The 13,003-nt window shown below is 42.4% G+C and overlaps 1 protein-coding gene across 8 annotated transcripts in view; it reads right to left on the reverse strand.

Moving 5' to 3' along the window:
* LHFPL2 (LHFPL tetraspan subfamily member 2) overlaps window positions 1-13,003 on the reverse strand; it is a 165,320-nt gene that overhangs the window by 90,406 nt on the left and 61,911 nt on the right. Inside the window, exon 1 of one of the 8 annotated variants that reach the window (XM_047868698.1) lies at window positions 794-843. The exons of the other annotated variants lie outside the window; for them this stretch is intronic. The gene's annotated coding sequence lies outside the window, so the exon portion shown is untranslated. Of the gene's footprint in view, window positions 1-793; window positions 844-13,003 lie in introns of those variants that run through there. 8 annotated transcript variants of the gene reach the window in all.

Below are 13,003 nucleotides of genomic sequence, written 5' to 3' on the forward strand. Positions count from 1 at the left end.
CCTGACCACACAGGGGGAGTCCTCAAGTGGGGTGTGTTTCAAAACACCAAGGTCTAGACCAACCTCCATGATATCCTTGGAATACAAGTGGCAGAAGAGGGTGACCAGGGCAAGTAAGTATAAAGAGTCCTTTAGTGATTCTCAGAAATACTCTTCCAAATGACAACTACTCTTAATATTCTTGGTCTTCTGTTTTTTAACCTTGAATATAGCTATGTGATCATTTTGCAAGACAGAAACACTTGTGAATATTGTCGAGCACTGGCAACGGGCAAGCCTCATCAAATACCTCAATCACTTGTTTGAGAATAAGTCATTGAAGATGGACAGACAAAGGTCATTAAGAGGCAGACAGGGGAGTGCAGCAGGCTCAGAGGGCATGCCAAGGCTAACGGGCAGCCATTCAGGTAGCGTGGACCAAAAGCGCAGACAAGCCCTTTCTCTGTGTGACATTTCCTAGCAGTCTGCATTCCAAATCTGGGCATAAACTTGAGATAATAACTGACCAAGATTTCTGAAAAACATGCCAAGATTTAAACTAGAAATAAACAAAGTCTACATATTAAAAACATTTCCAAAGAGGGTAATATGGACACACTCAGGTGAGAGCATATATACAGCAAGTAGAGACACTGTTCCCAGGCTGGCCATCAATTATAATCCCCTTAAGGTCTAGGAATGAGCCCTTCTGGCCTGTGGAAAGACACCAAGACCCTTGCATAGCATCACTTTCACACAGGTGAAATTCACTGAGGGGGCAAGGCTGTTACACCATCAAAACAGGCTAACTCACCATTCTGGAAACGTCTTTCCTTTAAAGGATTTGAAATCTCCTGCAAAAGAAGGCAAGAATTCCGAGAGTCTCTGCATCCAAGCAACGCTGATTCTAGTGATAAAAGACAGTGTGCTTTTGGAGGCCCGGCTCCCATTCAAAAGTATTTATCCTTTTCATTACCTTGTATATGCTAAAAGCATTTATCTGTCCATTACTTTATCCACCCCTTATCAAAAATTATCTCTTGGGCACCCAATCCCTGCCAAGCACCAGGGTGACCAGAACAAACGAGGCGTGATTTGCTACTCCCAAGAGAAGTACTGTCTCTCCTGCACCCTCAGCAGTCCTCTGCCTCGGTGCCGGGTCCCAAGGGTCCACAGGTCCCAAGACAAGGTCCCAAGACCCACGAAGCGTCTGGCAGCCATCGTGTATACCACAACATACGTGGGTCACTGCTATCTCTTCCAGGTGCACTTACATCGTCAGTTTCAAGTCTACTTAACCAAAGGCTTTGAGCTTTTCTAAAACCTTGACATTAGCGAGCAAGGAACAGGATTTTGGTGAAGCAGAGCCAGAGAAGAGGAAGATTCGCTCACCCCTTGGAGGGTTCAGAAGGCCTGTGTCATCTCAGTAGGAGTGAGGACGACTTCTGAATACATTTCAGAGGAATAAAAATCACTTCAAACTATGTGAGGACAGTATGGCGAAGCTTTTGCCACTTGCCAAGGGAAGACTTTCAAGAAATTTGTAATCTCTGTAGCATAACAAAACAAAGCATACGTGAACCCTTGGTAAACATTTTTATAAAACTCATGAATTACTGCTAAGTCTTGTTCAGTAATGAAGAGTGTGATTTATCAATAAAAATAAACCCCAGAACACCTCACCAGTGGAACCCTGTAACGAGACCTGCTTCCTACAAGCACTACCCCACAAGGGAGTCCAAGCACAACCACTGCTTTCCAGGGAGGGAGGTGATGAGGTGCATACTTACTCATGAAATCTCCCAGAATAGCTCTCTTACCTAAGCAAAGGAACGTACACACCAAAAAGACACACAATGATTTAGTTTTAAAGAATAAAAATTATCATACATAACAGAGGTCTCATCACTAAATCACTGCATTTATAAAGTACTCCAAGTAAAACTTAAAGTGGTTGGGGAAGAAATTCTCTAACAAATTAGAGAAAATGAAGGGGCAAATGCAGTGAAACCAAAATAATACCAAAGCTGCGTGTGGAAGATGGCAGCGCTTTCCTGGAGGGTCCCTGCTGCACATTCAGCCCATTCCTAATGGGCACCCTGACCAAGGGTGACTCCAGAGCCCACAGTCCTCCATTAGAAGGGCCACAGCATGTCCTTCCTGTCCCTCCCTCCAGATACCCCATCCTCACCCTGGTGGAGACCAGCCTTCCCTCCCTGAGGCTTTCAAGTATGACAGTCTTCTTGTGACACGATACAACAGAGATTTTTCAAAACACAAAAATGACTAATCTTCTAGCCAAGATGGCAGAGGCTTCTGTAACAGCTCTCAGAACCAGAACCTGCCATGATTGTCTTTATAATCAGAAAGGAAGGAAACAGGATAAGGGGGATGTGAGGAAGCAATGCTCTCAGGGAGGCAGCACCTGGGAAGGAGAGAAAGGGGAAAGCCTAACCTTCTTTCTCCCATCTTTCCCTTCCCAAGGACAGCATTTAAAGTCCCACTAATGGAATCTGACTTCTTAGAACACACCCGATCCCAGCTCACTTATCCTAGGGATTTGCTGACCACTCTCCTTCACAAGACTTCACAAGTCACAAGTCACAAGTCTCCTTCACAAGTCTCCTTCACAAGTCACAAGTCACTGTGATCCCTCATTATGTGGCCTGCTTTGACCCCAAATCTGACGTCGTGTCCTCCAAACTTCAGTGTCGAGGCTCCAGGGCCTCTGCCTGTGACCGTTTGCCTCTACGTCTTCCCCATCTCCATACATGAAAATCCGCTCAAGACCCAACTCAAGTGCCATCTTCTCTGAAGTTTTCTCTAAAGTTACTCTTGCCTTTGCCCTCTTCCCACTCCTCCGTTCTCTGAGCTCATGCAGACCTCTAGGCATGGTTCTATGTCACACCCAGCACACTAGATAATACTTATTTGCTTGTCTGCCTCCCTGTTCCAAGCCCACCCACCCAACTGCTAACATTTATAAATGGTGTCTTAGGCAACATTATAAAAATGGCCATGACTCAGTCCTTCACTAGGAAAGACTAACAGGGGCACCTGGGTGGCTCAGTTGGTTAGGCATCTGACTCTTGGTTTCAGCTCAGGTCACGATCTCACAGTTTCATGGGTTCAAGCCCCTTCTCAGGCTCTGCACTGACAGTAATGAGCCTGCTTGGGATTCTCTCTCTCCCTCTCCATCTACCCTTTCCCAGCTCATACCATCTCTTTCTCTCTCTCAAAATAAATAAACTTTAAAGAAAAAAAAAAAGACTAACAGAGGGTGAGGCAGGACCTCCCCAAATCACAGATATTCATATGCCTTGTCCCCTCATCGCATTCAAGTCTCTGTTCAAAGGTAACCTCCTTCTCTGATCACCCTACATAAAAAAAGCACAACACACATCCTCTCAGTCTGCAGCACTGTCTGCCATCCTTACCTGGCCTTATTTTTCTCCATAGCTCTCCCCACTGCCTAACAGCCATCCACAGAGACAGAAGGATAATAGAGATATATCTAGATTTACAGATAGAAAGGTTGTTTTTTAAGTTAGTTGTTTGTCCACTAGAATATTAGTTCCATTAAGATAAGACCTTTATTTATTTTCCTTTTTTTTTTTTTAAGTTTATTTTTCACAGAGTGAAAGTGAAGGAGGGGTGGAGAGAGATGGGGACAGAAGATCCAAAGCAGGCTCTGACATGACAGCAGTGAGCCCCACATGGGGCTCAAACTCACAAACTGGGAGATCATGACCTGAGCCAAAGTCAGACCCTCAACCGGGACTGAGCCACCCAGGCGCCCCTAAGACAAGACCTTTAATGTGCTTTAGTTTGTGCTATATAGATCCCTAATTTCTGGAGTAGCACTTGAGACCGTGAGTTCTCAGTGAGTATCAATTGGTGAACACATGCGTGGGCAGATGATAATGTCTTGACCAAAACAGGAAACCAAGGGAAAAAAGGAGATCAGGTGAGGATATGGAAAAAAATTTGCTCATTGAGGCTTGAAAGTCCTGGTTGGGCAAACAGGGAAGGGAGATTCAAGCAGGCACGGTGGGGAACTGAGGTAAGATTAGTGCAGGTGATATAGTTTGGGGAATTGGCATCATATAGGAGGTGATTGGAGCCATAGGTAACGGTGAGATTACCTTGAGAAAACCATGTGCAGTGAGTAAGGGAAGAGCTGGCTATTAAAAGCCTCTACCTCATAGGGATGTGTGTACTTGTAATGAAGGAATGGGTGTTTGTGAAATTCCCAATCTCTCCATCTCTTCAAGGCTTAGCCAAATTACACAGCAGATGCTCAATAAATACTTACTGAATATATGAACGTTTTTAAGACTGATAAAGACCATTTTTAGTGCCTTAGCCTAGAGCATTTGGGCATAAAGTGGATTAGAGAACTGTATGTTTACACAGGCTGTGTTTTCCTTTTGGAGGACTCCGAGTTGCTCCAGTATGACTGAAGATGAAGATATTCTCCAGCATTACCTAGAGCATGAAATAACGCTGTTTTCCTTTTTTTTTTTTTTAATTTTTTTTTAACATTTATTTATTTTTGAGACAGAGAGAGACAGAGCATGAATGGGGGAGGGTCAGAGAGAGGGAGACACAGAATCTGAAGCAGGCTCCAGGCTCTGAGCTGTCAGCCCAGAGCCTGACACGGGGCACGAACTCACGGACCGCGAGATCATGACCTGAGCCGAAGTCGGACACTTAACCGACTGAGCCACCCAGACGCCCCACGCTGTCTTCCTTTTTATTATCTAGTGGGGCAAAGACAACAGGCAGGAACACTATTACCAGAAATGGGGTATGAAAGGCAAAAACTCATTGCTACAAGGTCCGTGAACACGAATGTCTACCATGGTGCAAGCACTATAGTTACAGATTTAGACCTACATCCACAAGGAAGGGGGGAAAAAAAACTTGCTGCCACAGACTAAAGAGTAGTGACAATGTGGCATTTGTGCTAAACTCAAAGGATGAGTTAAATGTAAAGGTCCAATTTCAAGAAAGAAGAAAACAATCACTGGTTGGCTTACGTGGTTTGCTTTTAAGTTTGTGGCTAACTATAGCTTAACTAAAAATAAGCACCCAAAGTCCATGATGGGAAGACAAACGTCACTATGAGTGGCCCATTCAGAAGAGTTAGTCAAGGAGGCAAAGTCCAACACCAATACCAACCAACCACTGAAGCAACTGGGCCAAATGCCTGCTATAAGCGATGTCGGGTCTTTCCATGGAGGGACCCTGAGTGTTCCACTGGTCAGGGCAGAGGAGGAAGCAAGCAGAATTCTCCCCCAGCTACAACCAGAGTATCTCTGCTTTTGCCTCTTTTTCTTTTCTAAACTGGAACTCCACGGAAAATTGGGTTTGAAGAAAGCACTCACTGTCACAACAAACATTTTGAAAGCCACTGACCTGGCAAAAATTAATTCTGGGGATAAAAAGCAACAAAAGTTTTAAAATTCTAATGTTTATACCCATTTTCACAATTGGCTCATTAAGAGTATGTTAATGGTGATCATGGTGGGGGTCGTTTGTGCGGTGATTAAGAGATGCGTAAGTTTTCTAATTCTGTAATGTTTGAATTCTGTAGAATCAAAATGAACACTTCTCTCACCAAAAAGAAAAAAAGAAAAAGTGTTTGAGATACTTTATTCCAGACTACTTGTCTTTCCTATTGTTCATAGAAAACAAGTTATAACTAAATTTAATTGCTTCCCGAGGCAAAAATGAAATCCTTTGGCTTCATACATTGCTGTGTTTGTGCTAAGAAACAAGAGAAAATGTTCCATATTTAATTAATAGTAAACACCTATTCACATAGCACCATTCTCTAGGGGAATTATATGCATTGGAATAATATTTTTCCCCAACCTCTGTAAGATGCCTATTCCTTTACAGATGCAAATCAAGGGTTTCAAATTTTTATTAAAAAACTGTGTTTAAATGAAGAAATGAGAACAAGTAGAGGAAACGGATGATGATCTTAAGAACTTAAAAGTGAATTTCTCTTCTAATGGAGTTTCTCCCAGTTTCCGAAAAGGAGGACGGTATATTCACGTCGAGAACCATGGAGCACTATTTCAATACTCTCTACTCTAACTTAGCGTAGGGAGTTTTGTCTTCAGACCGGAGAGACCCACAAACGGCAGGCACTGAGACTCTGGCTCACAGGGAGTATTTCACATTTTCCTTTTAGCTGTTAAATATGCAAGCTGGGGGCCATCTAGCCACCAACATGAATGCCAAGCTGTCCACTACCAGGACAAAGGCCCTACGAGGTCCCAGGAGGAAAAGCTGAGTCCGGATATCCTTCCACACTCTAACCCTCCCTGGGACCCATGGTATACATGTGAGAGGCAGCTGGTCGAGGTTAAAAGTACAGTCTGGCCACACAGCCCCGCCTAGCTAACTGGCCCACAGAGCAACTGAACCCTGACCTTGGCCTCACCATCCCCATTCTCTAACCAAATGTGTTAACTTGCTGCAGATTCTTGAACTATGTCTCAGAGGCGTTCCCAAACTAACACGCGCACACACATACACACGCAAATGTACAAGTGATAGGACATAATTTTCTCTAGTGAGGAAAAATGGTTTTATTTATTAAGAGCTAGCCACTTAGTAGCAAATTTGACTACAATCAACGGTAAACAAGAACCTACAATGGTTTAAATCCCTTTCTCCACAAGACTCTTCCGTGTTAGAGGGTTGGAGATGCCTCACTGAAATCTCTGGAAAACATTTTCTTGAGGCAATTCTGCTGATGCATCAGTTTTGGTTCCCAAGCTTTCATCTGCATGAACTGAAGACTATTCATGCTAGAACAGGATGACTCTTCCTCCAGCCAGGCCTTCTGCTCTGGCTGTGTGCAATCCTCAGTCACCAAAATGCTACCACCTCGATGCTTTCTATGAGTAACTCAGAGCTACCTAGGGCAGGAAGGACATCAGAGATGATCTAGCACAAAGCCATCATTCACCAAAGCAGTCCAGAGATGTGAAGTGACAAAGTATTGGTGGCAGCCTGGGAACAGCAAATGAGGCCCTCCCTCCTAATCCCGTGTTCCTGTCAGGGGATTAAAAACCAGATTCCTTAGGACCCCCCCCCCCCGGGTGGGGGAGGGGGTGTGTTCAGATGTGCCTCAGAAACCATGGGGCAGGAGGTGGCTGGGGGTTAATTCCCCAGAACGGCTACAGTTTCATAAGGGTTAAACACAAAATTTTATATGAAAGAAAGGGTTTCACTATAAATAAACAAACAACTTGAAAACCACCACATGGCAGAACTAACTTCAAATAAAAGGAAAGTTAAAAGAGAGAAAGAACTAAAAACATAGGATCTTATTTTAATGAATGTGTCCTTTCTTAAACAGAACAAGGAAAGAAAACAGTACTAAAACCAAATGTTATAGCTTAGAGTTCTCTCCTTTATTTTTGCCTGCCCAAGAAAATAAAACAAACAAACAAACAAACAAAAAAACAAAAAAGACAAAGAGAAGAAAAACAAGGGGAGATATTTTAGTTTCAAGCTCCCTGGGAAAGTCTTAAATCCATATTGCACTGACTAGACAATTTCAGGAAATAGAGTCACAAAGGACATTAACTTCCTAATTTAAATTCCTAAGCTAAATCCTTACTAAAAAAGAATTGAAAAAATAAGAATTTTCATAAACTGTGCAAAAAAAAAAAATCCATATTCTGCTCTCCTGCTTTCAATGTCCTAAATAAACAAGTCCTTCTTACAGGTGTTCATAAGCCCTCAAACTGTGTCTCTTTAAGGTCAGTAGGCAGGAGGGAAACTGGTTTGTCACTATGTGGTAGGCTAGAGCTGGATACAATTTGCCAAAGGAGGAGAAAACCCTGGGGATACTGGAAATCCAACAAGTCACCAAGAACTATGCTCGCTGTGGTTTGGCATTCCACAAAGAATCTTTCCTTTGACTTTTTAATTTTTGTCATTCTAGACTCATACTGGATCCAGATGATTTAAAAATCTTGCTTCAGACAATCTTCTTAACTCTCTACAGTTAATAGCTTCCAATGACATTGTACCAAGCAACCTCTTTGCATTTTATAGGCATTTTAAAGCCAGCAAACTAATCATTTAGTAATGCAATAATTCTTTACAGGAAGTGTCCTCACACTAAGCACAGTTCTTTGGGGAGTTTGTTAATATGCTCAGTCAAGTCAGCTCTGCTTAAGCCAAGTATCCTCTTCAGTGCTATCCTCTGAAAAGATCGAATGTCACTTATAACTGCTCTTACTTCCTCCCTCCCACTCACTCCTCTAAGTTTCCACAGGCAACATTAGCACAATGCAAATGAGAGACACAGCCATTTCTAAGCACCAGGAGCTCAACACATTTTTAAGAAGCTAAAAGATAAGGTGGCAAAGTACTGTCTTCCCTTATGCTGTATGGATATATGAATATTAACACAAGTTGTTCTATAAACTTGGAACGCTGCAGGAGGCCATCTTGGTTAGATTCCAAGCAGCCTTACTGAAGTGACCTAATTTTTATGTTCTACTTTTGAAGACCTCCAGGACAGAAATTCCACAATCTCCATTGGTAGCCTGACTTGTGGTTTAATTTCCTTCAGAGTCAAAGGGGACTGGTTCTCTCAACTTTTTTAAAAAAGTGAAACAAGAACTAAACTCTTGTGAAAGATGTCATTTGAACCCTGAAATTCATAAATGGAACAACACAAAGGTGAACAACTGAGAATTAGGTTATAGGCTAAAGCACAGGGTGAAATGTCCCCAGGTACTAAAGCCGGTCACGCTGCTCTTTCCTGCCTAGATGAGTGCCTCCCATATGTCTGCATTCACGACTCACGTTCACAAGTTTACGAAATGATGCTACAGAGCACCTGGGTGGTTCAGTTGGTTCATTGTCTGGCTCTTGACTCCGTCTCAGGTCATGATCTCACAGTCATGAGATCAAGCCCTGAATCGGGCTCTGTGCTGGTTGTGGAGCCTGCTTAAGAGTCTCTCTCCCTCTGGGGCACCTGGGTGGCTCAGTCGGTTAAGTGTCCAACTTCGCCTCAGGTCATGATCTCACGGTTCGTGAGTTCGGGCCCCATTGGGCTCCTGCTGACAGCTCAGAGCCGGGAGCCTGCTTCGGGATTCTGTGTCCCCCTCCCTCTCTGCCCCTCCCCTGCTCGTGCCCTGTCTCTCTCTCTCAAAAATAAACAAACATTAAAAAAAAAAAAAAAAAAAAAAACAGTCTCTCTCCCTCTGCCCCACTAATGCTTACACTATCTCTCTCTCAAAAAAAAAAAAAATTTGTACAAAAACAAATAACTCTACAGTATGGAATTGTTGAATCACTATATTGTACACCTGAAATTAATCTAACACTGTATGCTAGATTAAAATTAAAAAAAAAAAGAAAAGAAATGAGTACAGTTCCTGGAAGGAAACTAGCTCATGTGCAAGAAAGAAGTATTTCCTAGTCACTGGGGAAAATCTTTCCCAGGCCTTCCACACTTCCCAAATGAGAAGCAATTGTGTTTTTTGGTTTCCTTTTCCTTTTCTATTTTTCTAAGAATCCCCAAAGCAGTATCATACTCAGGTTTCCTAAAAATTTTTTTAAGGTGAACTTTCCACTGAACTACACTCCTTGAAACAAGTCTTCTGGAGATTTTGCCCTTGGCCTCCTGGAATTTTTCAATGAAATTCAAAAGAGATGTTTACCTGACCCCAAATGTTATCCTAATGAAGACTCTGTTTTTAATTCCTTGAACTCTTCTCTTTCTCTTTTCTTGTCATGCCCTCTGGGAAATAAAGACACATACAGATGTTGGCTTGACCTCAACTGGCAAACACCAAGTTAATAGAGTTCTAATAGTTTCTCAAGAACTTGGACAACATCACAAAGATTAATTACGCCTCCTTCTCTGGCATGGTCCTTCATACTTCACCTTTTTAGAAGATCAATGTAAAGATATAAAATGCCAGCACTCTATCTTTGTGACAAAAACAAGATGCCAATCACTGGAAGAATAAAAGGAATATTATGGGTTTCTCAAAAGCAATGAGAGAGCAGAAAAAACAATAAAACAAAACCTGTGACCTACAGGGTAGGAAGGAGGAAGAGTTAAAACCATTTTTTGCCAATTAAAGAGCCCAAATGAGGCTGAGTGCGGGCTCTCTCTGGCAGGTGGCATTGTAGAAATGTAGAAATTGGGCACCTACAGCTAGGGTTTAGTTGATAATTTCCTTTTCTTGCAAGAAGGAAGGTTCCCGGCATAGAGATTTGGCAATTCCATTTCCAACAGTCACATTTACCCCTGCTTAGGAGTGGCCTGGCTTATTACACATAAATACACAGCCAAGTCAGATGTATTTCAGAGACTTCTTCCCCCATCTTTCCTGGCACTTACCTCTACCAACACATCAAGGGGTGAGATCGATGGCTTCATTTTACTGCCAAGTTTCTCTGAGAAGTATCTTCCAGAAATGATTTAGGTATGAGGCTTCTGGCACCATTTCAACTCTACTCCATCTCAAACTCTTGGTTCCCAGGAGCCTATCTGCTCCTAACTACCTGGGTTGTAATAAGGCAAAACTACGATACGATCCATCAACAACGCACCAAGTCCAGCTCTCTGCCACCTAAGGACTATAATCCAGTAGCAGGGACAGTGCCAATTCACAAATAGCTTCATTTCAAGCAGATCCTTCTAAGCAAGGTGATATAATAGTGAACACTAACTAAAAGCCAGTGCAAACGTGGAGGTTACTTCCTCCACCTTTTTGAATCTGACTCCACAAAGGAGATGAAAATTGCCCTCATGCAAAGGAAAAAGGCCTTCGTGTGGCCTGTGAAGTGCCCTGAGTTCAGTGGTTTGCTATTTGTTACGGCCTGGTTGTTTCCCTGCACTGCGGGTCGAACCAGTGCAACCACCTGGAGCCATGGCTGGAATCTTCTCAGATTTCAGGACCAAGACAAGTATAAAGATGAAGTTACACAAATGCCCACCATAAATGAGTAGTTTCTACTGTTGACTGGCTGGACTGATTGCTCTTTAGCATCTCATTTAATACAAATTTCATTTATATCCTAGCTCAGTATATCCAATCAAGGACTTCAATGGGGATCTCTAGGTGACGAAAAAAAACCACACAAATCACTGGAGTTTCCTCATCTACAGGAATGGGAAGCAAGATGTTGGAGGATGGTGATGGCGGAGGATATGTATCTACAATGGAATACTAGCAGTAAAAGGGAATAAGTAAGCAAATAAACAAATATCTTCAACCTGTTTATTTCATCCAGCTCAACTCACACTGGTTACTTCTTTATCCCTGGGCCACTCTGCATAAACACAAGCCCCAGAATTAAGAACAAGGAAATTTATTTTGTTCCCATTCCATTCAGAGTTTCATTGACTAAGTTCAATATTCATGGCTTAGGGGTTTTTTTGCTTGTCTGTTTTTGTTTTTGTGTGATAGTGTGTTTCTGAGTGATAGTTTTAAAAATGGTTTTTCTTCTAGATGCTAAATGAAGGATCTTTAGTCTTAATTTATGTGGAAACCATCTGGCCTAAATGATGATTTGAAGCTCTCGGCAAGCAGCTGATTTCAAGGACATCGTATATGGAATAGGCAATCTAAGCTCAAGAACATCATAGCTGGGGAGGGAAGGAGCTAACTGGTCTAGGATTTTCATAAAATTTAGATTAAAACTGACAAAGTTAGAAGAGAAGCATCCTCTAGTCTTTCAAGTTCCCCATGAGTAAGAAAAGACACAAGGATGAAAAACTTACCAAGAAACGTAAGGAAAAGAGCAAGAACATCTATTGGTAAGTACTTCCCATTACACTGAAAATGAGGGAAGTGGGGTGACCCGAGCTTTTGGGTCCTCGTGTGGGCCTGTCCCTACCAGTTTCTAGGAAATGAGATGAGATGATACTTGCCAAGTCCCGGAGAAGTGATGTGGAGGAACATAAAGTCCCTCTTTGGTTCTCCTTGGGATGAAAATATCCCATCCATATGAAGATTATGAAGATCCATAAATCTTCAAAGGATGAATTAAAAGATTAGCTCTGGACAGAGGCTATGAGTGCCATCGGCCCCAGGAAGGCATGGGGGTCAGCAGGCACCACAGGCCCAGCCATCTCCATTGCTGCATGAGGCAGAAGAATCTTCAAAGTTTAAACTGGGGTATGTGGAATGAATGGGAAACAGATGATAAAAGAAGTTCAATAGCTGTTCTCCGTGGAAACTAGCCCCCAGGAAGCTATCATGGGCGTGTGTAACATGGGAAGGTCAAGAGGGGATGTTCAGCCTGAAAACAGCCCAGCCACGCATGGGTCCACAGAGAATTTTCTGCAGTCAAAACCTTAAGAGCACTGAGAACCTTAGCAGTAACAACAATCTTTCTTCTCTTCACTATCATGCAAAGACTGAGGCCTTGCTAGGTGCCATGGAGCTACACACTTAGTATTTATTGCCATGAGTGCTGACTCAAAGGGGCACATGCTTCCAACGCTTATAGCAGCACAATCAACAATAGCCAAATTATGGAAAGAGCCAAATGTGCATCGACAGATGAATGGATAAAGAAGATGTGATACATATCTACAAAGGAATACTACTTGGCAATGAAAAATTAAATCTTGCCATCTGTGACAACCTGGATGAAACTGGAGGGTATTATGTTAAGTGAAGTCAGTCAAAGACAGACAGATAACACATGATTTCACTCATGTGTGGAACTTGAGAAACTTAACAGATAGGGGAAGAGAAGGAAAAATAAGATAAAAACAGAGAGGCAAACCATAAGGGACTCTTAAATACAGAGAACAAACTGAGGGTTGATGGGGGTGGGGAAAACGGGTGATGGGCATTAAGAAGGGCACTTGTTGGGATGAGCATTGGGGGTTATATGTAAGTGATAGATAAATAAATAAATAAATAAATAAATAAATAAATAAATAAATAAGAGAGACAGAGAGAGAGAGCACTTATCTCCGTGGAACACCCACAACAATTACATTAGACAAGCCATT

The sequence above is a fragment of the Prionailurus viverrinus genome, chromosome A1 (genome assembly GCF_022837055.1).
Source record: "Prionailurus viverrinus isolate Anna chromosome A1, UM_Priviv_1.0, whole genome shotgun sequence".
Taxonomy (NCBI): Eukaryota; Metazoa; Chordata; class Mammalia; order Carnivora; family Felidae; genus Prionailurus; species Prionailurus viverrinus.